The sequence below is a fragment of the Ahaetulla prasina genome, chromosome 7 (assembly GCF_028640845.1).
Source record: "Ahaetulla prasina isolate Xishuangbanna chromosome 7, ASM2864084v1, whole genome shotgun sequence".
In the NCBI taxonomy this organism is placed as follows: Eukaryota; Metazoa; Chordata; class Lepidosauria; order Squamata; family Colubridae; genus Ahaetulla; species Ahaetulla prasina.
The window spans coordinates 86,660,990-86,685,870 of NC_080545.1; the positions used below are offsets into that span (position 1 = coordinate 86,660,990).

A 24,881-nucleotide genomic window follows, 5' to 3' on the forward strand; every position below is an offset into this window, starting at 1 on the left:
TGATTCATAGACTTACCAACTTCTAGATATATGGATTAATTCTCAGCTAAGAATTCTGGGAGTTAGTCCCCTATCTGGAAATTGCTCAGGTTGGAACATAGGAACACAAGCAGTGCCCTGCCGGATCACAGCTTGGCCCATCTGATCCAGCAATCAGTTCTCCCAATAGCTGCTGATTCCCATGGTCTCCATGAATTGATTCAAACCTTTTTTTGAAGCCAGACAAGCTGATATCCAGGACATCTTATAGTCAATGGTGGGCTGCTGCCAGTTTGTACCGGTTTGGGCGAACTGGTAGTTCCGACGATCAGCTGGCCCCACCAACTGGCCCTTGCCCTATCCTGCCCTATATTTCCTTCTTTCTGGCTCAACTGATTTCCGTGCCTCTGTTGTTCTACTAACCGGGACCACCTTAGAAGGTGAGCAGCTGAGGTTCAAATTGTTGTATTTTGAATACTGCACGCCAGCGTGTTAGGTGTGCGCGCTCACAGAACTGGTTGTTAAACCGGTTACAGCTCACCACTTCTTATAGTAACCAATTCCGGAGGGTAATCACAAATTACATCTAAAAAAAATTAAAGAGATTTTGTCTCTCCTCATTCTTCAAGGATTCTATTTCATTGCGTGGCTTCTGATCCTTGAACTATTAATCCAGTTTAGGATCTAGCAAAAATCTGCAGGTTGTCTTGGGAAGAGGTAGCCTTATTTCATGTGTTTTAAGCTCTGTAAATGGGCTGGCTATGAATGCCAATGTAAAAATCGATTCAGTTATGAAAGATGTATCTGTATATAGACACAGTGACTTTTTTCTCTCCTTAAAAATGCTTTTAAAACCCAAAATGTAAAACTATTGATCCAAGGCCCTGATACTTGAATACAAAATACCACACTGGAAATTATGCTGATATAATCTTGTTGTGTTTAGGTCTTGAACATTCATTTGCAGGCTGTTAAAGATGCATAAACCACTGTGCCACCAGGAGACCTGGTGGTTAGAATGCAGTATTGCAGGCAAACTCTGCCCACAGTCAGGTGTTCGATCCTGATGGGGCTCAAGGTTGTCTCAGCCTTCCATCCTTCTGAGACCAATAAAATGAGGACCCAGAGTGTTGCGGGCAACGTGCTGATGATTTAACCCACCCAGAAAAGCACTTTGGGGCGGTATATAAGCCTAAATACTATTACTATTGCTATAAACATCAAAATATAATTTAGTTAAGATTACAATATCCTGGGACGTCACTGTATCTTTTAAGCATGGACAACATTCAGAAGGCCACCTCCTATAGCATAGATGACTACAGTAGCTCATCTCAAAAAGGATCCAAACCGCTACTCTGGAGACCATAATTAACCATTTGACTGAATGGATAAACATGTGTCTGAAGTGGTGTAGGGTTTCCTACCTGGGCAGAGGGTTGGACTAGAACAGGGGTCTCCAACCTTGGCAACTTTAAGACTTGTGGACTTCAACTCCCAGAATCCCTCAGCCAGCAAAGCTGGATGAAGAATTCTGGGGGTTGAAGTCCACAAGTCTTATAGTTGCCAAGGTTAGAGACCCCTGGACTAGAAGGCCTTCAAGGTCCCTTCCAACTCTGTTATTATTATTAATTATTATTAATACAGCACAAACTACAATTTCTGTGAATCCTTTTATTATTTCATTTACCCAGTTGCTGCTGCTGCTGTTGTTGTTGTTGTTGTTGTTGTTGTTATTATTATTATTATTATTATTATTATTATTATTATTCCCATTGCCCTGATCAAGCTGGCCAGAAGAAAGAGTTGCAAATAATACAATAATTATTGTATTATTTGTTGTATTATTTATTATTATTTATTAGTATTATTTATTATTGTTATTGTATTATTATATTATAATATAATTATTGTTGCAATAATACAAGAGCAACCAATAGATTTAAACGTAATGTTAACCGCTTTAATCTAGACTGCAGAAAATATGACTTCTGTAACAGAATCATCAGTGCTTGGAACACATTACCTGACTCTGTGGTCTCTTCCCATAATCCCAAAAGCTTTAACCAAAAACTTTCTACTATTGACCTCACCCCATTCCATAAGACCATAAGGTATGACAAATAAAAAATAAATAAATAAAATAAATACCTTGCTAGAACAGCAGGTATTCGTGCTTGCATAAAAACCGAGGTTAATCAGTTCAGCTTTTCTACTCAGGAGAATGAAGATGTCACACGTATAACAGCAGCTCATTCAGCCCCATGGCAACCACACCAAACAAAAGGAGAAATCAATTCAAGGAGTCCTGTTCTTTCGATGAAAAGGACAGGAGGAGGAAGTCTGTCTCTTCCAAAGCCATCCTGTCCAGCGCTGGCTGCCCTCTTGGCCGGCCTGTTTAGGGAGAGGGGCAGTTAATGTAAAGGGATCCCTGAGCAGTAATTGTAGCTGTCAAGCATTTGCCATTTGCCAAATGCACGTTAATTCAGCGGAAAGAAGGAGATACAGCTGCCTATTAAGATTTATTTATTTATTTATTTATTTATTTATTTAGTCACACAGTATATATAAGCATAAGCATGAAATAACTATACAATATATAAGCATATATATGAGTATGGGAATGTAATAACTATATTAATTGGATATAATCAAAGGGAACATTAGGACGGGAACAGGAGGCACACTGGTGCTCTTATGCACGCCCCTTACAGACCTCTTAGGAATGGGGTGAGGTCAATAGTAGATAGTTTTTGGTTGAAGCTTTTGGGATTTTGGGAAGAGACCACAGAGTCAGGTAGTGTATTCCAAGCATTAACAACTCTGTTACTGAAGTCATATTTTCTGCAATCAAGATTGGAGCAGTTAACATTAAGCTTAAATATATTGTGTGCTCGTATATTGTTGCAATTGAAGCTGAAGTAGTCTTTGACAGGAAGGAAATTGTAATAGATGATTCTATTACATTAGATGACGGGTTAGTGGGCTGCTACTGTTTTATGCTGACCTGATTTGCAAGTCATAAGGTGGTTAAGGACCACAGCGGTGTCTAAAACCAGGCTGTGGGTTCAAGTGTGTGGTTAACACTTGAGGTCTGTGGTTTGTGGTAAGTTTACTCGCCTACATCACAGTCATCCCAAGTCAGATGGTCAATTAACTTCTCCTTCGGGTTTCCTGACGGGGAAATGAGGAGAGGTGAAACTGAACGCTGCCATTTGTTTCTTATTTTGGTCGCCATGATGTAAAAAAGATGTTGAGACTCTAGAAAGAGTGCAGAGAAGAGCAACCAAGATGATTAGGGGACTAGAGGCTAAAACATATGAAGAACGGTTGCAGGAATTGGACATGGCTAGTCTTATGAAAATAAGGACTAGGGGTGACGTGATAGCAGTGTTCCAATATCTCAGGCACTGCCCCAAAGAAGAGGGAGCCAAGCTATTCTCCAAAGCACCTGAGGGTAGAACAAGAAGCAATGGGTGGAAACTGATCAAGGAAAGAAGCAACTTAGAACTAAGGAGAAATTTCCTGACAGTTAGAACAATTGATCAGTGGAACAACCTGCTTCCAGAAGTTGTGAATGCTCCAACACTGGAAGTTTTGAAGATGATGTTGGATAACCATTTGTCTGAAGGGGTGTAGGGTTTCCTGCCTAAGCAGGGGGTTGGACTAGAAGACCTCCAAGGTCCCTTCCAACTCTGTTATTCTATTCTATTCTATTCTATTCTATTCTATTCTATTCTATTCTATTCTATTCTATTCTATTCTATTCTACCCTACCCTATCCTACCCTACTCTACTCTACTCTATTCCTGATTCTGATTCTGATTCTGATTCTGATTCTAATTCTAATTCTATTTGTTAGAGTTACATTCCACATTTTCTCCAGAAAGTTAAGAAAGCATACATGATCTTATTTTGCTCTATTGCATCAATCCTGTGAGGTCAGCTTTGCTGAGAGTGACTAGACCAAAGTCATCTGGGCTTGGAACTTGGATGATCCTAAGGCCTAGGTCCAAACCTTCACTGCTATATTACAAGGGTTCTTGATGGTACCATCCAGCTGCAGGATGGCCACTCTCCCTTGGTATTTACTTCCTCATCATCACAGTGTGTTGAGAGTAAAATTTTCAAAATATCCAAATAGCACATCCCCTGATCATAAGTGAGCATTAGGCACCATGGCGAAAGGTGGCCTGGAGTTAGAATGCAGTATTGCAGGCTAATTCTGCTGAATGCCAGAAGTTCGATTCTCACCAGTTCAAGGTTGCCTCAGGCTTCCATCCTTCCAAAATTGGTAAAATGAGGACCCAGATTGTTGGGGGGCAATAGACTGACTCTCTAAACCACGGACAGAGGGCTGTAAAGCACTGAGAAGCGATGTACAAGTCTAAGTGCTATTGCTATTAGGTGCTGTGGTCCCAACATATGGAGATGGTGCCAAGTTTCCTAACTCTGTTTTAACATTGTGCAATTTCCTTCTGGATGAGAACTCTGCAAAGCTGGTTAGTCTGATTATTGCTTCAGGGGTATTGCCAGAGACTGTGATTTAAAAATAAATAAAAATAAAGTTGAGGTAGAATCTTGGCTAAAGCTAGCAAAGAAAAGTGTGGATTTAGGTGGGGAAAGCAAGGGGGCATAGTATTTTATTACTGCTACTTGCAATAGACCTTAATAATACATTGTTCCCTACTCCATGCAAACCAAAGTTTATTTTGCCTATAAAAAAAAACATTTCTTGTAACAGAATAGCTTCTTCTTCTTTGTAATGAAGGAGACACTGAAGTTAGTGAGTTACAGGATTTGCTGGAAAATCTTGCCTTCTAGAGCTGAACTGCACACCCAAGGCCATAAAAGTATTGCTCTATTAAGCAGATTCGTTATCTGCAACATATCCTTGATGCGTCAGCTTACAGACTGATGGCAAAACTTTCCCTTTTCAACCTCTAAACGAAGCAGCATTTTAGCATGTCTCCTTATATAGCAAAAAATGTTGGGAGCTTGTTTGTGTTTGGCCAAGAGACGATGCTAAAAAGCACAACTATGTACAAAAGAAAAAAAAAAGATGAAGGAGAATAGCTAATGATGACAATCAACAGCCGCCTGCAACGTAGGATCATCTGGCCATAATCCAAAGTGTACAAAAGTTTCATACATGCCTTGAGATGTTGCGCTAAGTACAAAAAAGGAGGAGGAAACGCTTTTGATTTGGGAAATAATACAACTTTAGTGCACAGGAAGACATCCGTCTCTGTGAAAACTTTATTAGCTGTTAATTATGTGTGTATGACATACTAGAAGCCCCAAGATCTTCCCCTTGAGTGTTTATAGCTTTATAAGTTGTATTTGCGACTACAAGTGGCAAATTTAACAAGATTTACCAACATTTTCCCTTATGAATGTGTACCTTGGAGTGATAAGGATATTCCGTCTCTTTTATTTAGACAAGTGCTATCTAGCGTTTTATAAATAGATTGGTATTTAGCTTTGTTTGTTTATGGAAAAAATAATAATCCAGCCGCCGAATTCTTTCATGCTACTGAATGAGGAAGAAGAATTCTTTAGAAGTCTATTACTCAATCGGAATAATGAAGAAATTATTCTGAAAGAATTTGGTTGCTGGATTTTTTTTTCTTCCATAAACAAACGTAAATACAACTCTGTCTGAGGTCATAGGTTGAGGACCACCTGGAGATCAGAGTAAGGCAAAGTAAATCCAAGATCATGTGAATTGTTAATACCACTTCATAATGCCTTGGTAAGGCCACACTTGGAATACTGCATTCAGTTTTGGTCGCCACGATGTAAAAAAGATGTTGAGACTCTAGAAAGAGTGCAGAGAAGAGCAACAAAGATGATTAGGGGACTGGAGGCTAAAACATATGAAGAATGACTGCAGGAACTGGGTATGTCTAGTTTAATGAAAAGAAGGACTAGGGGAAACATGATAGCAGTGTTCCAATATCTCAGGGGCTGCCACAAAGAAGAGGGAATCAAGCTATTCTCCACAGCAGGGGTCTGGGAGTTGAAGTCCACAAGTCTTAAAGTTGTCAACGTTGGAGACCCTGCTCCAAAACACCCAAAGGCAGGACAAGAAGCAATGGGTGAAAACTAATCAAGGAGAGAAACAACTTAGAACAAAGGAGACATTTCCTGACAGTTAGGACAATTAAACAGTGGAACAACTTGCCTCCAGAAGTTGTGAATGCTCCAATACTGGAAGTTTTTAAGATGATGTTGGATAACCATTCGTCTGAAGTGGTTATAGGGTTTCCTACTTGAGCGGGGGGGGGGGGGGGGTTGGACTAGAAGACCTCCAAGGTCCCTTCCAACTCATCTATTCTATTCTGTTCTGTTCTAATTCTAATTCTAATTCTAATTCTAATTCTACTTCTAATCCTAATCCTAATCCTAATTCTATTCTGACAGCTAAATTGCCAAGGTGTATCTGTGACACAGATTCAAGGGGAGAAAATCTCCAACCAAACTAAGGCAAAGAGGTAGCTTTGACATTTGTTTTCAGAAATCCAGAGAAACAGCTAACTCTCTAGAGACCAATTAAGCCAATACCAAATCATGTCCAATAGGACTGGAGTTTGTTTATACAACAGCAGTTTACTCTTGGGCATGTGAAAACAAACACCTTTCCTGGCTGCTCGGTTTTGCTAAGAGTGGTCCTTATAACGCAAATATGTCTGGAGACCTTTTCTGCATATCAGAGAGGAAAAGCTGAAAAACTGACTGTTACTTTAGGGCTGTCCTGCTTTTCGTATGTTCAGATATCCCTACGTCTACTGAATTCGGATCTTTCCTCACACATATCTTACACGGATCAGAATGAAAGACTCGACCTTTTTCTCCAGAGGCGCAAATCACAATTCACACTCACCAGGTTATTTACAGATAGTCTTGGCTTAATTGTTGCCCTGTTTACAGACTGTTTGAAGTTATGGTGGCTCTGAAAATGAAACTTTACAACCCTGTTCTCGCACATACAACTTTTGCAGCATCCCATGGACATTTCAGAAGAGGCTTCCAACGAGCAATGGAGTCAATGTAGAAATCAGCATTGAAATTGCAAGGTGTGGTCATATGATGTCTCACTTTATTTATTATTTATTATTTAAATTTCTATACCGCCCTTCTCCCGAAGGACACTTAACACCTGGAGGTGCTTTGCTTAACAACCACAGTGGAAAGTGAGGTCATAACAGAATAACAGAGCTGGAAGGGACCTTGGAGGTCTTCTAGTCCAACCCCCACCCCCACCCCCGCTCAAGTAGGAAACCCTATAACCATTTCAGAGAAATGGTTGTCCAATCTCTTCTTAAATATCTCCAGTGATGGAGCACCCACAACTTCTGGAGGCATTAATTGTTCTAATTGTCAGGAAATTTCTCCTCAGTTCTAAGTTGCTTCTCTCCTTGATCAGTTTCCACCCATTGCTTCTTGTCCTGCCTTCAGATGTTTTGGAGAATAGCTTGATTCCCTTTTCTTTGTGGCAGCCCCTGAGATATTGGAACACTGCTATCATGTCTCCCCTAGTCCTTCTTTTCATTAAACTAAACATATCCAGTTCCTGCAACCATTCTTCATATGCTTTAGCCTCCAGTCCCCTAATCATCTTCTCTGCACTCTTTCTAGAGCCATAAGACCACTGCAATCATGAAACGTCTCACTCAACGATTGTGTCATTTAGTGAGGGAACTGCTGGTTGCAATTGTGCTTGTGAAGTGAGGACTATCTGTACCTTACAGCTTAGTGCTAGGCATGCAGCCATGAACCCGTCTCTCTGCTTATCAAACCAATACAGTCTGCAAAATTTGACACACAGTGACACAGCAGCAATATCTGCACCAGACTTTGTTTGACAAGGCTTTGCTTGATGCTGAGGTTGCATTAAACTAGGAATGAAATATTGTTGTGGCCAAATGCCACATTTATACATTCCGCGGATGAGGGTCAAGAGTTGCAAAGTGGAAAGCGTGTTTATTTATCCATCAATCATTAGATTTACATCCTGCCTCTATTTTCTACAACTCAAGGCAGTGGACAATATGCTCTGTGTCTTTTTCCTCACAGAACCAACTCCATGAGGAGAGCTGGCCTGAGAAACAGGGACTGCCTGAAAGTCAGCCAGGTACGTTTCATCATTAAGGAAGAACTAGAATTCACAGTCTCCCAGTTTTTAACCCAGCACCTGAACCACCACACCAAACTGGTTCCACCTTTATAGGAGCAAGGAGAAGTAATTGGGGTGTTCTTGGTTTGATTTCCAATTCCAATATCCCTATTTTAAGCTAAATGCTCAAGTATCATGAGAGCTGTGGTGGTGCAGTGGTTAGAATGCAGTACTGCAGACTGCTACTGCTGACTGCCGATTACCGGCAATTTGGCAGTTTGAATCTCACCGGGCTCAAGGTTGACTCAGCCTTCCATCCTTCCGAGGTGGGTAAAATGAGGACCCAGCTTGTTGGGGGCAATAGGCTGACTCTGTAAACCGCTTATAGAGGGCTGGAAAGCATTGTGAAGCGGTATATAAGTCTTACGTGCTATTGCTAAGTGCTGTCATAAGTTTCTCACCTCCAAACAACTGGAAAATCTGCTGTCATATTTTAACAATCATGGGGTCCAGAGTGGAAATATTGGGGTTTATAACCTGGGGGCCTCAGGTTATCTGTCATGCCTTAAATCAATTTATTACAAAGCCCAAATTTTAAACCTGCTTCAAATGAGAGGGCATATCAGAGTTTAAGCAATCCTGAACTGTTATTGAACCATGCCTAAAAGGAATGAAGTACCATGCTGGTTAAGCATTGCCCTGCGGTCATATTATTATACATTAACCTGGGATCGGATAGGCAATTCTTCTGCTGGCGTTTCAAAGTTCACTAAGGTCAAAATCAATGCTTTCTGTAGGAAGAAGGCCCCAGTGTCCAGTTTCCAAATGGTATGAGGATGTTACAGATACAGGTACGTAGTCCTCAGCATACGACCATAATTGTGCGCAAAATGTATGTTGCTAAGGGAGAAATTTGTTAAGTGAACTTTGCCCCATTTTACGACTTGCCGTGCCACATTTGTTAAGTGAATCACTGCCGTTGTTAAATTAGTCAAACGATTGTTAAGTGAATTAGGTCCCGTCCTCCCCCCGTTGACTTTGCTTGTCAGAAGGTTGCAAAATGGAGAAGGTTCATATGACCCCAGGACACTGCAACCGTCGTAAGTCTGAGCCAGTCGTTAAGCATCCAAATGTCAATCATGTCACCATGGTCGCAAGTGTGAAAAATAGTCATAAAGTTATGTTTTTCAGTGCCGTTGTAACTTTGAACGATCACTAAGCGAACTGTTGGAAGTCAGTTGTCTTAGGTTGTAAGTCGAGGACTACATCCACTTACCGATGTTCAAAGTTACAACAGCACTGAGAAAAAAAACGACTTACAACTTATTCACACTTACGACTGTCACAGCCCCACACAGTCATGTGATCAAAATTTGGGTGCTGGCATGTATTTACAACCATTGCAACGTCGTGGGGTCATGTGATTGCTGTTTGCGAGATTTGTTTAATGAGCCTGATTTGTTTAATGACATGATTCGCTTAACAACTGCAGTGATTCGCTTAGCAACTACGTTGCTTAGTAATGGAAATTCTGGTCCCAATTGTGGTCCATGGGCTACCTGTAGTAACCACCGGGTTTGGTTTCCAAGAGGAAAACAGGTAGCCCTTCCCTTTGGTACCCAAGCTTGTTTCAGAAGGAAGGAGGGTATGAAGATTTAGTACTGGTGCAGTAGAACATGGAGGAACAAGGGGACAGATTTCATTCACGAGCGTGGGATACAGCACACATTTTTCCTGATTTCCTTGCAAGTTGCTCTGGGTGTGGAAGACATTAGTGTGCAAGGATTTGCATGAACAAACCACCAGACAGCAAGAAGGAAAAAGGAATAAAACTGTGTGGGTTGCTTGGCTTAAACATGGGATCCTTCTGGAAAGTTGCTAACTTGCATTACATAATGAGAAACAGGATATTCTCAGACAGAAGGATGCAAAGACTGCCCTGTTTCAGTTAACTCAGAGGGAGCAAGACACCAGCAGCGGCTTTTAAAACTGTGGCTTCTAGAATACACGGTCCCAAAAGCAGCATTTTTCCATTTGGGGGGCATGGGGATAGCAAGTCAGGCCACAGGCAAAGTAGAGCTTTTTTCAAACTTGGGGACTTGACAATTCGTGAATTTCAACTCCCAGAATTCTTGGGAGCCTAGCGCATTCTGGGTATTAACATCCATACCAGTGGTGAAATCCAATTATTTTACTACCGGTTCTGTGGGCGTGGCTTGGTGGGCGTGGCTTGGTGGGCGTGGCAGGGGAAGCATACTGCAAAATCCCCATTCCCTCCCCACTCCTGAGGGAAGGATATTGCAAAATCTTCATCCCCACCCCACTTTGGGGCCACCAAGAGATGGCATTTGCCGGTTCTCCGAACTACTCAGAATTTCTACTACCAGTTCGCTGAACTGCTCAAAACTTCGGCTACCGGTTCTCCAGAACCTGTCAGAACCTGCTGGATTTCACCCCTGAGCCATACATATTAAAGTTGCCAATTTCGATAAACCTGGTTCTAGAGGTGGGAGAAGTTGAGTTCATGTATCTTAAGACTGCCACGTTGTTTTTTTAAAAAAAATCAGAGATACCAAGTATCTGTACAGATAAAGGAGGACATGGACAATTGGAAAAGGGGAACAAAGGGAAGAAAAAGGAGGAAACACACGAACTTTTAAACTTTCTTAAGAGCTGCAACAAAAATTACAGTGCAAATATTTTTGAAGGAGAGGGGAATTGAGAGTGTGACTAAGTGTGGTGTGACTAGAGATTATAATTTAGGAATTATTTTGGATTATGATTGTTAGTTTTGATACCCTGCATTTTGTTCTGGGAAGTCGGGATGGGGGGTGGGCGGTAAGGGGGAGGGGAATTGGGGGGGGTTTGGTAGAGATGGAGTGATGGTTAATGTACAGGGATTATTGAAGAAATATAATTAATGTAGGATCGGGTCTGCATAGTTACCATTTTAGAACGGTGAGGAGGGAGAAAAGAGAGAGTAGGAGGTAGGAAAGAGGAGAAGAGGAAGGAAGAGGAATAGTAGAGGGAGAAGGAAGGTGTAGGGTGGAGGGAGGAGCGGATGTAGATAAGAGAAGGAGAGGAAGGTTTGGAAAGTAAAAGAAGGTAGAAGAGGGAAGAGTGTTAAAAAGGGGGGTGGTGACTGGGCAAGCCCGACTAATTGTATATAACTGTACATTGGATGAATTATTTGATATGATTGTAAAAATAAAACTTTTTATGAAAAAAAAAAATAAAAAAAATAAAATAAAATTACAGTGCAAAACTGCAACAACAACAAAAAATGTATTTAGGCCAATGTGTATAAGAAATTACTTCTTCCACCATCCAGAAGGACTGGTTTTTCAATCACAATATTTCTCCGCCGAGTCTTTATTTTCATGCTAGCAATAATATAGGCTCAACGATGATGTGCTTTTCAAATTTCACCCTAGAAACGTACGATGAGTCACGAGATCTACGGGATGACAGGGACTGTATCTTGGAAGGGGCTGGGTTGAAGCAGATTGCTGAAGTCGGGAGATAAATTAACTTGTGTAAATGCTGGCTTTTGAGTCTGCTGACAGTTGAGGAAAAGAAGGAAGCAGGCTAAGATCACATACGTAAAAAGTTTGACTCCCTCTGAAAACAATCCAAATAAACTTGCAGATGCTCAAAGAGCCAGGCAAAATTTCCTAAGTTTGCCAGATGGAAGACATGAGGATAAAACAGAGGACATGTCCTCCTTTTGCCAAACATCTGGTAACTCTATTTGGAGTTCTCACCCACCCACCCCCCATTTCTCGAGGGTCTTCCCCAGTCCCTCCCTCATTCTCATGGACTTCATCTCCACCCTCCGCCCTCGCTTTCTTTCCTAGACAGGCTGGACCATTTTCTCTATCGTTAAAACACTTCAGGGAGCGTTAATGTGCTAGCAGAACAAATCTGCTAATGTGCACAGCATCTTTATCTCTACAAAAGTGCCCCTGAGGGACGAAGTGAAAAAAAATAGACATTTAATTTTTTTTAAAAATAAATAAAATAAAAAACCAACGCAGCACCAAACTTGAATGCCTTCAGGGCTGCAAGGCTCTGGTCCTCTGAGGCAGCAGTCACCAACCTTTCAGACTTCAGGGACCACTAAATTCCTAATTTTAAATCCTGAAGACCGCTAATATGAATTTTTTAAAAAGATAAATACGTTTGTAAAATAATGGGCCTCGTGAAGAGAGTGGGCGAGGCCAGCTCAGGAGGCAGCCCTTCCCTTCCCCGGTCATCTCATGGCTGCTTGGCCCCTTAACCGCGGCCGTGGATCAGCTGAGCCAGCGAGGGCCGGGAGTTCTGTCACTCCGGGTGCCTGGAGACATTTCTGGCGCACTCTTGCTAGCCCCAGCCCCGCCTACGGCGCCAGGCAACCTTGCAGCCAAGGGCCCCCCTCTTCCTCAGCTCACCTTGTGGCTCTGGAGCAGGCAACGACCACAGTTTGCACTCTGCCAAGCCTGGAGCTCAGGTGTTACTCAGGCTGCTGCTACGATGAGGCAGAAAGCCATGTGGCCCATCGGAATCGTCCCCCCACCGGTCGGCAGCTCTTGAGAAAAGGACGATTGTGGGAAGTGTGTGCTTACGGTAAACGTAAGAATTCCCTGCTCTCACTGGCTCAGCTGATCTGCGGTTAAGGGAGCAGCCATGAGAAGATCGTGCTCGCTGCCTCCTGCACCTCAAAACACTTAAGACCTCCCCAAAAATAAGCCGAAGTGCTTATTTTCAAGCCTAAAAGAAAATAAGTCCCGGGGAAACATGGTAATAAAACATTAAAAATGCAAATAATGTCCAGATTCTTCTGCAGACCACTAAAATTTTCTCAGTGACCACCAGTGGTCCGTAGATCACCGGTTAGTGACCGCTGCTCTGAGGCATCACTTTTTAAATGAACTATTGAGAAGGCTCTGAGTATTTCTTTTAACTGGAGATAAAAGTGGGGGGAACTACCAGTAGTAGCCTTTGCAAGCTTTGGATCCTATAAGGCAGTGGTGTCAAGAGTCAATTTCATTGAGGGCCACATCAGGGTTGTGTTTGACCTCAGGAGGCCGGGGTGGGTGTGGCCAGCTCAATGTCACTCATGTCGGGGATGCCTGTGATAGACCGAGTGCTCTGCCAGCGACAATGAAGCTCTGTTTTCACTGGCAGAGCATTGCAGGAGGCTGTCACAACCAAAAACAGAGCTCGGGAGCCCGTTTTCACTGGCAGAGGCAACGTGGGTGGGAGTGGATATCACTTTGTTGTTTCCAGGGTGGCTCTACAGGCCAGATCTAAACCCCCCGCGGGCCAGATGTGGCCTGCGGGTCTTGAGTTTGACACCCCTGCTATAAGGCAGCACCGAAATGGGGAAGATTTATTGCATAGAAAAGGAATCGCCCACAATGGCTCCAAGCCTAAAGAACGTAAAACGGCTTACAAATGTCATTGCCAGGATTTTAAAATGCACTTTACGTTCAAAATAAGATGCAACTGAATTTGAATGAAAGATTAAGAATCTGAGAAGTGCTATCACCAGAGGCTGAATTTTTGGGGTTTGGGAGAGAGTCAACAAAAGCCAAATGCAGCCCGAACACATTTACATTAAGGTTTATTTTTGCAAATGTTATAGAAAGTTTGCACCAGGGAATATGGGCGATTTGCTGCCAAATTTCCTTAAAGCAATCTTGCAGGATTCCAGAGTTCACAGAAATGAAGCTATGTGTATGTAATATGTAGCCCAAGCAGACATAAATCATGATTTAGTGCTAAGGGTGCAAGCAAGAATAAGAAACTGAATCAATTCTTATGCTTCTTTAAGCATCTACAGGTATTCCTTGACTTATGACCCCAATTGGGACCACTGTAAGTCATTGTGGTCATAAGTCAAATCAGACTTACCTTTATGACAATTTTTACAGTACTCATTAAATGTTATCATGATCATTAAACAAATCACACCTTTGTTGAGTGAATCAGTGTGCAGTGAGCAGCAGCTGCTAAAAAAGCCAACACAGTTCTGGGCTGCATAAACAGAGGGATAGAATCAAGATCACGTGAAGTGTTAATACCACTTTATAATGCCTTGGTAAGGCCACACTTGGAATATTGCATTCAGTTTTGGTCGCCATGATGTAAAAAGGATGTTGAGACTCTAGAAAGAGTGCAGAGAAGAGCAACAAAGATGATTAGGGGACTAGAGGCTAGAACAGATGAAGAACGGTTGCAGGAACTGGGTATGTCTAGTTTAATAAAAAGAAGGACCAGGGGAGACATGATAGCAGTGTTCCAATATCTCAGGGGTTGCCACAAAGAAGAGGGAGTCAAACTATTCTCCAAATCACCTGAGGGTAGAACAAGAAGCAATGGGTGGAAACTGATCAAGGAAAGAAGCAACTTAGAACTAAGGAGAAATTTCCTGACAGTTAGAACAATCAATAAGTGGAACGACTTGCCTGCAGAAGTTGTGAATGCTCCAACACTGGAAATTTTTAAGAAAATGTTGGATAACCATCTGTCTGAGATGGTGTAGGGTTTCCTGCCTGGGCAGGGGGTTGGACTAGAAGGCCTCCAAGGTCCCTTCCAACTTTGTTGTTGTTAACTTGTTAACATGTCTGTTAAGCAAATCCAGTGGGCAGTGTTTGCCAGAAATCAGCAAAAATAAAGGTTACAAATTGTTAACATGTGACTAGAGCAGGGGTCTCCAACCTTGGTAACTTTAAGCCTGGAGGACTTCAACTCCCAAAATGCCCCAGCCAGCTTTGCCAAAGTTGGAGACCCCTGGACTAAAGGACACTGTAACTAGTTTTTTCCCCCCAATCAGAATAGAGCTGGAAGGGATCTTGAAGGTCTTCTAGTCCAACCCCCTATTGAAGCAGGAGACCCCATACCATTTCAGACAAATGGCTGTCCAGTCCCTTCTTGAAAGCCTCCAGTGATGAAGCACCGACAACTTCTGGAGGCAAGCCGTTCCACTGGTTAATCGTCCCCACAGTTAAGCAAGGGTGCTTCTCTCCTTGATTAGTTTCTATCCATTTTTTCTTGTCTTGCCTTCTAGTGTGCTGGAAAATAGGTTGACCCCCCCTCTTTCTTTCGGGCAGCCCCTCAAATATTGATTTGTTTGCAAATGCAAATTAGTTGCTAAGGTTCTGAATTGTAATCACATAACCATGGAAAGTAGTATAACAGTCGTACAAATTGCAAGTCATCCTTCCCAAGGTCAGAGTAACTTTGAACTGTTATTAAACATATGGTTGTAAATCAAGGACTACTTATATACATGTTTATGCTATAGCTGTGGTGGTGAACCTATGGCAGGTGTGCCACAGGTGGCACACGTAGTCATAATTGGTGGGCACGCAAGCTCAGCTCCGCCAGCTGATTTTCAGGCCTTCTGGCCCCACCAGAAGTAGGGAAACAGGCTGTTACCTGTCTCCAGAGGGCCTCTGGGGTGGTGGGGAAGGCCCGTTTTTTGCTGTCCTCTTTCTAGGAGTCTGGGGAGGGGAAAAACGGCCTTCCGGGGAGGCCAAAAACGGCCTGTTTGCCAATTTCCGCCAGCCTCCAGAGGGTCTCCGTGGGATGGGGAAGGTCATTTTCGCCCTACCCAGACTCCTAGAAAGGCTCTGGAGCCTGGTAAGAGAGAAAAACAGGACTACCAGGCCATCACATACCAGGAGCGTGGGGAGTGTGGGGGGGACATGCACGCATGCACTGGGCGCATAGAATTATGAGTGTGTGGGCACGCGCGCAACACCTCCCCCACACCCGGTCCTGGCACATGATGGAAAAAGGTTAGCCATCAATGTGCTACAGGAATCACGGATGGTAAACCAATTGCACGTTCATTATGAAATAGCATTTGTATCTCTAAGACTTCAATGTTATCTAGAAAAGATCTGAGCTCCTTTCTGAGGGAGAGAGAGAGAGAGAGAGAGAGAGTATGTGTGTGTGTGTGTGTGTGTGTGTGTGTGTGTGTGTGTGTGTGTGTGTCTGTATGTATCTATATCCACCCTTGGTACACAGGGTCACATTATAGCAACTTAGAACACTTGATGATAATACTTAGAACACATGATCCAGGTATATTTGCTTTCTTCCAAGTAATAACCAACTATCTTCATTTGGTTTATTGCTTCAAATTAACCATCCTTTCAACTGGCCCTACATAGGAATGTATTTATTGTATCTGGCACTTCATCTCCATTTACCATCGATTCGTTCATTCATTCATTCATTCATTCATTCATTCACTCCATTGGTATATCCTGAATTTTCCAAGGACTCCAGCTATTTATAGTCACGTTTCAACCATAAAATATCTACAGCAAGTAATAAAACAACAATATGCCAATTAAGGCACTGTAAGAATGACAACACTCGTAATGCAAAAACTTAATATCATAACAATCAGGTCATCATCACGTTGCGAGAGCAATCATTAACCAACATAATGAAAGAATTAACAATGCCAGCAATATGTTACTGAGGTCTTTTTTTTTTTTCCCAGCCGCAAATCCCATCTCTATCAATTTCTCTATTTACAGGAGGAAACACAGGAGCGCCCGTCAAGAAAAGAGCTACTGACAGAGAAAGCTCAGAGGCAGCAGAATAAAACAATCAACTTTTTGTTTCTCTAGTGTAACTCAGGATGCGAATTCAAGAAGCACCCATTTGCATTCCAACTGGAAGCAGAGGAAATAAGATTTCAAAGTGTATAATCTTTCTTTCTCTTTCGCAGGCAATTTGAAATGTAGGTCCTCAGGATTCCTTAATTAGCATTTTAGTTTTAGACATCACGGCATGTCAGTAAATTTTCAGCGGCCTCTCGCTAAATCCCATAATCACAACCAGTGCTTTAAACTCATCGATTCTTGTGCAGCTACAACTGGGTTTATCTATTTCCCAAAGGACGGATTAAGGTCAAAATGCATTTTGCCAGCACCACTTATTAATTCGCTGCTCAGATGCTAACATCAATATGAGCCCTGTTTTTATTTTTATTTTAAATGTTTTTGTTTGGGTGGTTTTTTGTGTTTTTGTTTTTTTGTTTTTTTGTTAAAAGATGGATTTGACCAGCTTAAAAGAAGAGCATTTATAAGATTGGAAATTTAATCCAATATTAATATAATTGGAGAGAAAACTCCAATTGATAGTATAGTAGGGAGAGTTGATACGTGTGCAAGAAAGATATTAGGAGGCTAAAATATATAAAGAACAGTTGCTGGAATTGGGTATATCTAGTTTAATGAAAATAAGGACTAGAGGTGACATGGCAGCAGTGTCCCAATATTTGAGGGGCTGCCACAAAGAAGAGGGAGTCAAGCTCTTCTCCAAAGCACCTGAAGGCAGGACAAGAAGCAATGGTGGAAACTAATCAAGAAGAAAAGCAACCTAGAACCAAGGAGAATTTTCCTGACAGGTAGAACAATTAATCAGTGGAACGACTTGCCTCCAGAAGTTCTGGGTGCTCCATCACTGTAGGCTTTTAAGAAGAGACTGGACAGCCATTTGTCTGAAACAGTATAGGGCAAGGATCAGCAACCTGCGGCTCTGGAGCCGCATGTGGCTCTTTCATCCCTCTGCTGTGGCTCCTTGTCACTGTTTGGCTCCACAATTGATAGGGCTTTTGGTAGGACAGGTAGAGGAAAAAGGATGCTGTGCTAGGAGGAGACTCTATAGTGGGGGAACCGGACTTCCAGTCGGCAGAGGAAAAAGGATGCCACACTAGGAGGAGTCTCTATGGTGGGGGACCTGGACTTCCGGTTGGTTCCAGAATTGAATGGGGGTCTTCCGGTTAGGACCTTTGTGGTTCTTTTAGTGTTTAAGATTGCTGACCCCTGGTATAGGGTTTCCTGGGCGAGCAGGGGGTTGGAACTCTTCCAACTCTGTCATTATGTTATTCTGTTATCTGTGGATAAATATCAACTGAGGATAGGAAGTATGCTCCAGTAATTAGCAGGGATTACGCAGAGCGTTTAAACACATTATATTTGCACCTCTCTCTAGTTCTATTTCCGTGTAACAGAAAACAGCAGGCTCATCACATGTTGTCCATTTTCTTCGCAGATGTCGTATGAGTGACATTGGGAAGGGAGGAAGAATCATTTGAGGCTGGCTCACATCTCTGGTGGCATATTAATATAAGGAAAACATTCAGAAATAAAATAAGCGTATTGCAGAACGCTACAACAAATTGAGCTCATGTGACATGTCAATCTCAAAACAATAAAACAACAAAGAGAAGGACTAGGACTGACATGACAGCAGTCTTCCAATATTTGAGAGCTTGTCACAAAGATGGGGAAGACAACCCCTTCTCCAAAGCACCTGACATCAAGACAAGAAGTAATGATGGAAATTTATCAAAGAGAGATTCAACCGGGAATTAAGAAGAAATTTCCTGATAGAATAGAATAGTATGCTCCAACACTGGAAATTTTTAAGAAAATGTTGGATAGCCATTTGTCTGGAATGGTGTAGGGTTTCCTGTCTGGGCAGGGGGTTGGACTAGAAGACCTCCAAGGTCCCTTCCAACTCTGATATTATTATTATTATTAGAACAGAATTATTTTATTGGCCAAGTGTGATTGGACACACAAGGAATTTGTCTTTGGTGCATATGCTCTCAGTGTACATAAAGAAAAAATAAAATATATTTGTCAAGAATCATAAGATACAACACTTAGTGATAGTCATAGGATACTAATAAGAAATCAAACCATACTAGGAAACAAACAAAAACAATATAAATTGTAATGATACAAACAACATGGATATATCCATAAGTGGGAAGAGATAAGTACTAGTAAGGATGAGAAGAATAAAGTAATACAATCTTAGTAGTTAATTTGACAGAATTGTGGGAATTAGTTGTTTAGCAGAGTGATGGTATTTAGAGAAAAACTGTCCTTGTGTCTTTTTGTTCTGGTGTACAGAGCCCTATAGCATTGTTTTGAAGGTAGAAATTGAAACAATTTATGTCCAGGATATGAGGGGTCTGTAGATATTTTCACAGCCCTCTTTTTGACTCTTGCAGTATACAGGTCCTCAATGGAAGGCAGGTTTGTTTTTTCTGCTGTTCTAATTATCCTCTGAAGTCTGTGTCGGTCTTGTTGGGTTGCAGAGCCAAACCGGACAGTTATAGAGGTGCAGATGACAGACTCAATAATTCCTCTGTAGTGAGAACAATTATTCAGTGGAAAGGTTTGCCTCCACAAGTTATGGGTGCGCCATCGCTAGAGTTATTTAAGATGAGATTGATAGCCATTTGTCTGGAATGATATAGGGTCTCCTGCACGAGCAAGGGATTGGACTAGAAGACCTCCAAGATCCCTTCCAAATATGTTATTATGTATTCTGCAAAAGACTTCTGTACAAAATCTGCATTGGTAGAGTTACCAATGAGACTGTTTTGAAAGAGTCCTTCAATTCAGTGACACTTTGATCGAATCGCCTTCCTTGAAGGACGTTAGGAAATCAAAGTTGGGACCTGCGTCAAAGCAACAAATTGAATTAGTTCATTTTGGAATTTTGCAGATGCAATGGTTTTTCTGGGACTCTTCCAAGCAATATGTCATGCTGCAGCTTCAATTCCATATTTGGAGAAAAAGTTTTTTGGCCATGAAATTCTCTGCCTTCCCGAGTCTTCATGGCATTGGTTTGCATTCACTTTCTCAAGCTTTAAGAAATGTTAACGTAATGATACATGTTGGTGCTGGTTTTGATAACACAACACCTTCAGTTCAGCTCTCAGAATTCTGAATATGGCCTCAATCCAAAATTTGCTCTAGGTTTGAACCTTATTCTCAAATTTTGTGTAACTGGGACAAGATTAAACCCTTCAACAGTGAGTGATCAAACTCTGGCTAATGCTTACAAGAGCTAATCTAGTCTACCCTGCTTTAAAAATAGGGGTGGTGAGTGGCAAAACTCCAAATGACTTTTGCTCTGTGACCTGGCTATTTACGACACTGGTCCATCCTGATTCTGCTAGCTAATAGAATATGACCAGCAAGCCACAATCCTGACACAACTGCCAGTGATGACATGATCATTTTCAAGAGGGACCAACCATACAAGCAACTATGCCAACCTTCTGGGCCAGTATTTCTCAACTTTAGCAACTTTTAAGATACGTGGACTTCAACTCCCAGAATTCCCCAGCCATCTATGAGCTGGGGAACTCTGGGAGTTGAAGTCTACATGTCTTAAAAGTTGCCAAGGTTGACAAAAATTGCTCGGGTCACTTCAAAACCCCCAGTGATCAGAGGAAGTAAAGTTACACTTCCTCACCAGGGCAGGTCAATGAGCATTCTTCAAATCCTGCTCAGAACAAACCAAGATTTGCAAGCTCAAGTCATTCCTGGAAGGTACCTATTTTAATGCAGAACGCCTTGGATTCAATTCATTACACTTTAGCCTGACATCATACTCCTTACCATAGCTTACATCCTGTAGTTCCTCTGCATTGCTATTTCAGCATGGGTATATGCTCCCAATGTCATGTGTGCCTCTCTTTGCAAGGATATGCTAGAATTCAATTGCTAATCCCAATGGAATCTTAAGAGAGGAACTTTTCAATATACAAATGGAAAAACTAGGTTGATTACTTGTGCAATGAAACAAGAGGGGGGAGGGAGGGAGGGAGGGAGGGAAGGAGGGAGGGAAGGGGGGAGAGAGAGAGAAAAAGAGAGAGAGAGAGAGAAGGGTCTCTGTCTCTCTCTCTCTCTCTCCCCTCCCTCCCTTTCAGTGTGTGTGTGTGTGTGTGCAGGTTTTCTCTTTGACTAACACAAAAAAAATAAGACCATTACATTATTTCTGAGATGCTTTAGAAAAGACTCCAAGGACGGCTATCGGTTATAGGGCATAGGAATACCTTTGTATGTGCACAAAACACATCTTCATCCATATTTATTAACTATATCTAGTGCTCCTAAATTGGAATTTAGCAGCCAGAGGAATTTCCATGAAAGCTGAGCTCCCATTTTACCTTTAAACATGTCCTGCGTACACACCAGTTATACCTTTGCACAAAGCATTGCATTCAAAACTTTTTCTTGTTTTCTTTCCTTTAAATAGGAAGAAAGGGAAGAAAAGTTGTCAGGAGGGCTGAGAAAAGAAAGCACAAAAAACATACGTCAGGCAAAAATGTTAAAACAGACCTTCAAAGAATAGCTCAGCTGTTCTATCTGGTTTCATCTGGTCCCATGATCGTTATGCAAACTAACTTTGTCGCAACAGGGATTGATGCATTGAGGAAGTTTACACAAGTCATGTGTTTCTCGCACAGCGGAATCAAGAATCTAAGTTCAAGTACAGAGGCTTGTGAGAAATCAGAGTGCATTTTTATATGCAAGTAGGGGGGGGGAGGGATCAAGTCCTTATGCTTTTTTTTTTAAAGGAGGAAGGCTTTTTCTAATACCTGAACAACCTTTTTCTCACTAAGGTGCATATATTGTATTATCATGGACCAAGGCTGGGAGAGAGAATGTTGCTTTGAAATATTCATACCTGGGCTCAGCACTACATCACCTGTCTTCATTCTTTTAAACCTAAATGCAATCCTTGATAACTTTGGCACTTAAATTCGTCTCCCCCTAGGTTAAAAACGTTCTTACCCACAAGAATGAAACCTCAAACACAATGGTTTCTAGAACACTGCACAGCAATGAACTCAGAGGTTTTATATACACCTATGTTCTATAGCAGGGGTCTCCAAACCTGGTAACTTTAAGACTTATGTCCCAAAGGTGCTTTTTCAAGAAGCAACTGCAGTTTCTGGTTTTTCTTTGAAGACGTTTCACTTCTCATCCAAGAAATGAAACATCGTCAAAGAAAAAACAGAAAGTCCAGTTGCCTCTTGAAAAAGCACCTTTGGGATAACCATGACCTGGATGGCTGAGAATCTTCATAGACATTTAAGACTTGTAGACTTCAACTCCCAGAATTCCTCAGCTAGAGATGCTGGCTGGTGAATTCTGGGAGTTGAAGCCCACAAGTCTTAAAGTTGCCATGACTCCTGTTCTAGGAAGTAAATTCTAGGCTTCTTCTTCCCAACCTTCCAAATTAAGTTCCTTTGCAGTTTGCTTGAAGGCCTTGAAAGCTCTGTCAAGACCTTGGAGTACTCATATCAAATGATCTAAGTGCTAAAGCCCACTGTAACAACATTGTCAAAAAAGGCATTAAGGGTTGTAAACCTAATCTTGCGTAGCTTCTTCTCTGGTAATATTACACTATTAACCAGAGCATACAAAACATTTGCTAGACCAATTCTCAAATACAGCTCGTCTGTCTGGAACCCACACTGCATATCAGACATTAATACAATTGAATGTGTCCAGAAATATGTCACAAGAAGAGTCCTCCACTCCTCTGCTCGCAACAAAATACCTTATGCCACTAGACTTGAAATTTTGGGCTTAGAAAATTTAGGACTACACTGCCTTCGGTATGACCTAAGCATAGCTCATAAAATCATCTGCTACAATGTCCTACCTGTCAATGACTACTTCAGCTTCAACCACAACAATACACGAGCACACAATAGATACAAACTCAAGGTAAACCACACCAAACCCGATTGCAGAAAATATGACTTCAGGAACAGAGTTGTCAATGCCTGGAATGCACTACCAGACTCTGTGGTTTCATCCCCAAACCCCCAAAACTTTAACCTTAGACTGTCTACTGTTGACCTCACCCCATTCCTAAGAGGTCTGTAAGGGGCGTGCATAAGAGCACCAGCGTGCCTACCGTCCCTGTCCTAATGTTCCCTTTAATTGTATTCATTTTATGTATTCAATTCATGCTTATACTTATATATATTATCTAATACGTACTCAACAAACAAAAAAATTGAACTGAATTGAAGGTGGCTGAGAGATGTTTCTGTAACAGCTTCATCTAGTTCAGGAACCATTGGTTTCCACCTCACCAGTCTCAGTCCTTACCACATTCATATCAGAGTTAATGGTTATCAGCTCATGGCTCATACGCTAAACTACAGAGAGACAACATTTTGGGCAGGTGGACAAGCTGGAATTTTGGCCACATTTGGCGGTTACATTCACAAGATGGATACCACTGAAAGCCATTATAAAACATCCATGGACCGGAAAGAAAATTAGTAAGTTACTTTTTGTCAGCTACCATCTTTCCAGTTTACCTTTTCCAGTTTTGTTCTGGATAGATGGACACAAAGAGAATTCTAAGATGTAGCAACCACAACTTTTATTTGGTTATCAAATTATTCATCAGCAGAACTAACAGCAAATCTACAACATTTTCCACTGAACACTTTAACTCTTCCTCCTCTGAAGTGCAGGATGAAATTGCCACTGAATTAGTTAAAAATTTCCTTCGGTACGCCAGAATTTTCATTCCCCAGATATTCTGAATGTGCAAATGTTTCATTTTTGCTCGTTCACTTTAACTGACCTCACACTTCCAAGAAAATCCACACGTTGGCCATCACCAGGACATATAAACCACAAACACATTTTCCAAATAGGGATGAAACGGTTATTGTGAGAAAATATGGAATGACTCAGATTAAGCATAAGGAGACGATGGGTCATCACCAACATGGCAAACACACGAAAATGGAAGGACATCCGTTAGACCTGCTCTCCATCATGGATTCCTATGATCTCTAATGACCCAATACCAAGCTTATGAGGTAATATGTGCCACGATGTTCCGAGAGACTCATAAAATTTCCTCTCCAACTGTTTAGCGTCTCAGAGGATTACGCCAAATTGGAATGAGAGAAAGGATATAAAAAACAACGTATCCAGAATGTTTTGGTCACTGTGTCCTTTCCCTCAGCAAATATAAGTTAATTCAAGGCCAGGTCCTAAGAGAGGAAAAAATAAGCTATCACCAAGGTTTTCAGAATAAACTTTGCTAACCCAAAAGCCACTACAAGCTGATAAATGAGCCTGTCACCATTTGAATGCCAAACGATTAACATTTCTAACAGCAGATGGCCAGTTTGGTCTAGTGGTTAAGACACCCGGCTAGAGACTGTGAGTTCTAGTCTATCCTTATGCATGAAAGCTATCTGGGTGACTTTGGGCCACTCGCTCAGTCTCAACCTAACCCACCTTATAGGGTTATTATGGGGAAAACAGGAGACTGAAGGAAGAAAGAAGGTGTGTTCCCTGTCTTGAGATACTTATACAAAGCAATGAAGGTGGGACAAAGGTCTAATAAATAAATAAAATTGTGTCTCTAAAGATACATGCCCATCAGTGGATATGTACAAACCCTCCAAGAAGTTCAGAACTTGGCTAAGGAAGAGAGACCATAGTTCAGTATTTAAAATGTCATACTGAGGAGACCCAGTTTCGCATCAACCCTTAACCATGGCAGTTCATGAGGTGACTTGGGCCAATCAATCTTTCTCAGCCCAATTAACCCACAGGGTGGGTTACAGAAATGAGAAAGAGAGAGAGAGAGAGAGAGAGAGAAATGCACATTTGATTAAAATCTGTTTATTTTTCAAAATTGTCCAGACCTTTGCAATGTACTTTTCCAAACTGTGTTCCTTGAATGCCACTAAATATCAAATCAGAACATGAATCAGATTCTATGTTACAAACTTCAGAAACCGTTACAGAAACATATGCAACCAAATTAAAACTGAATGCACAAATTACCACACCAAGCAAGAAGAAAACCTTCTACGCACAAATTCCAATCGTGCCTTTTATAATTTTGTCAACAGTAAACTTAAAGATTCAAGATCCATCCCACCACTAAAAGATTCTAACAACAAAGAATGCAATGA

General features: G+C 41.6%; 1 long non-coding RNA gene across 1 annotated transcript in view; it reads right to left on the reverse strand.

The window, feature by feature from the left end:
- The window catches only part of LOC131201787 (uncharacterized), a 73,427-nt gene that overhangs the window by 13,042 nt on the left and 35,504 nt on the right, over positions 1 to 24,881 (reverse strand). Inside the window, exon 2 of the long non-coding RNA XR_009156002.1 lies at positions 2,131 to 2,373. This is a non-coding gene — a long non-coding RNA (uncharacterized LOC131201787). The remainder of the gene's footprint in view (positions 1 to 2,130; positions 2,374 to 24,881) is intronic.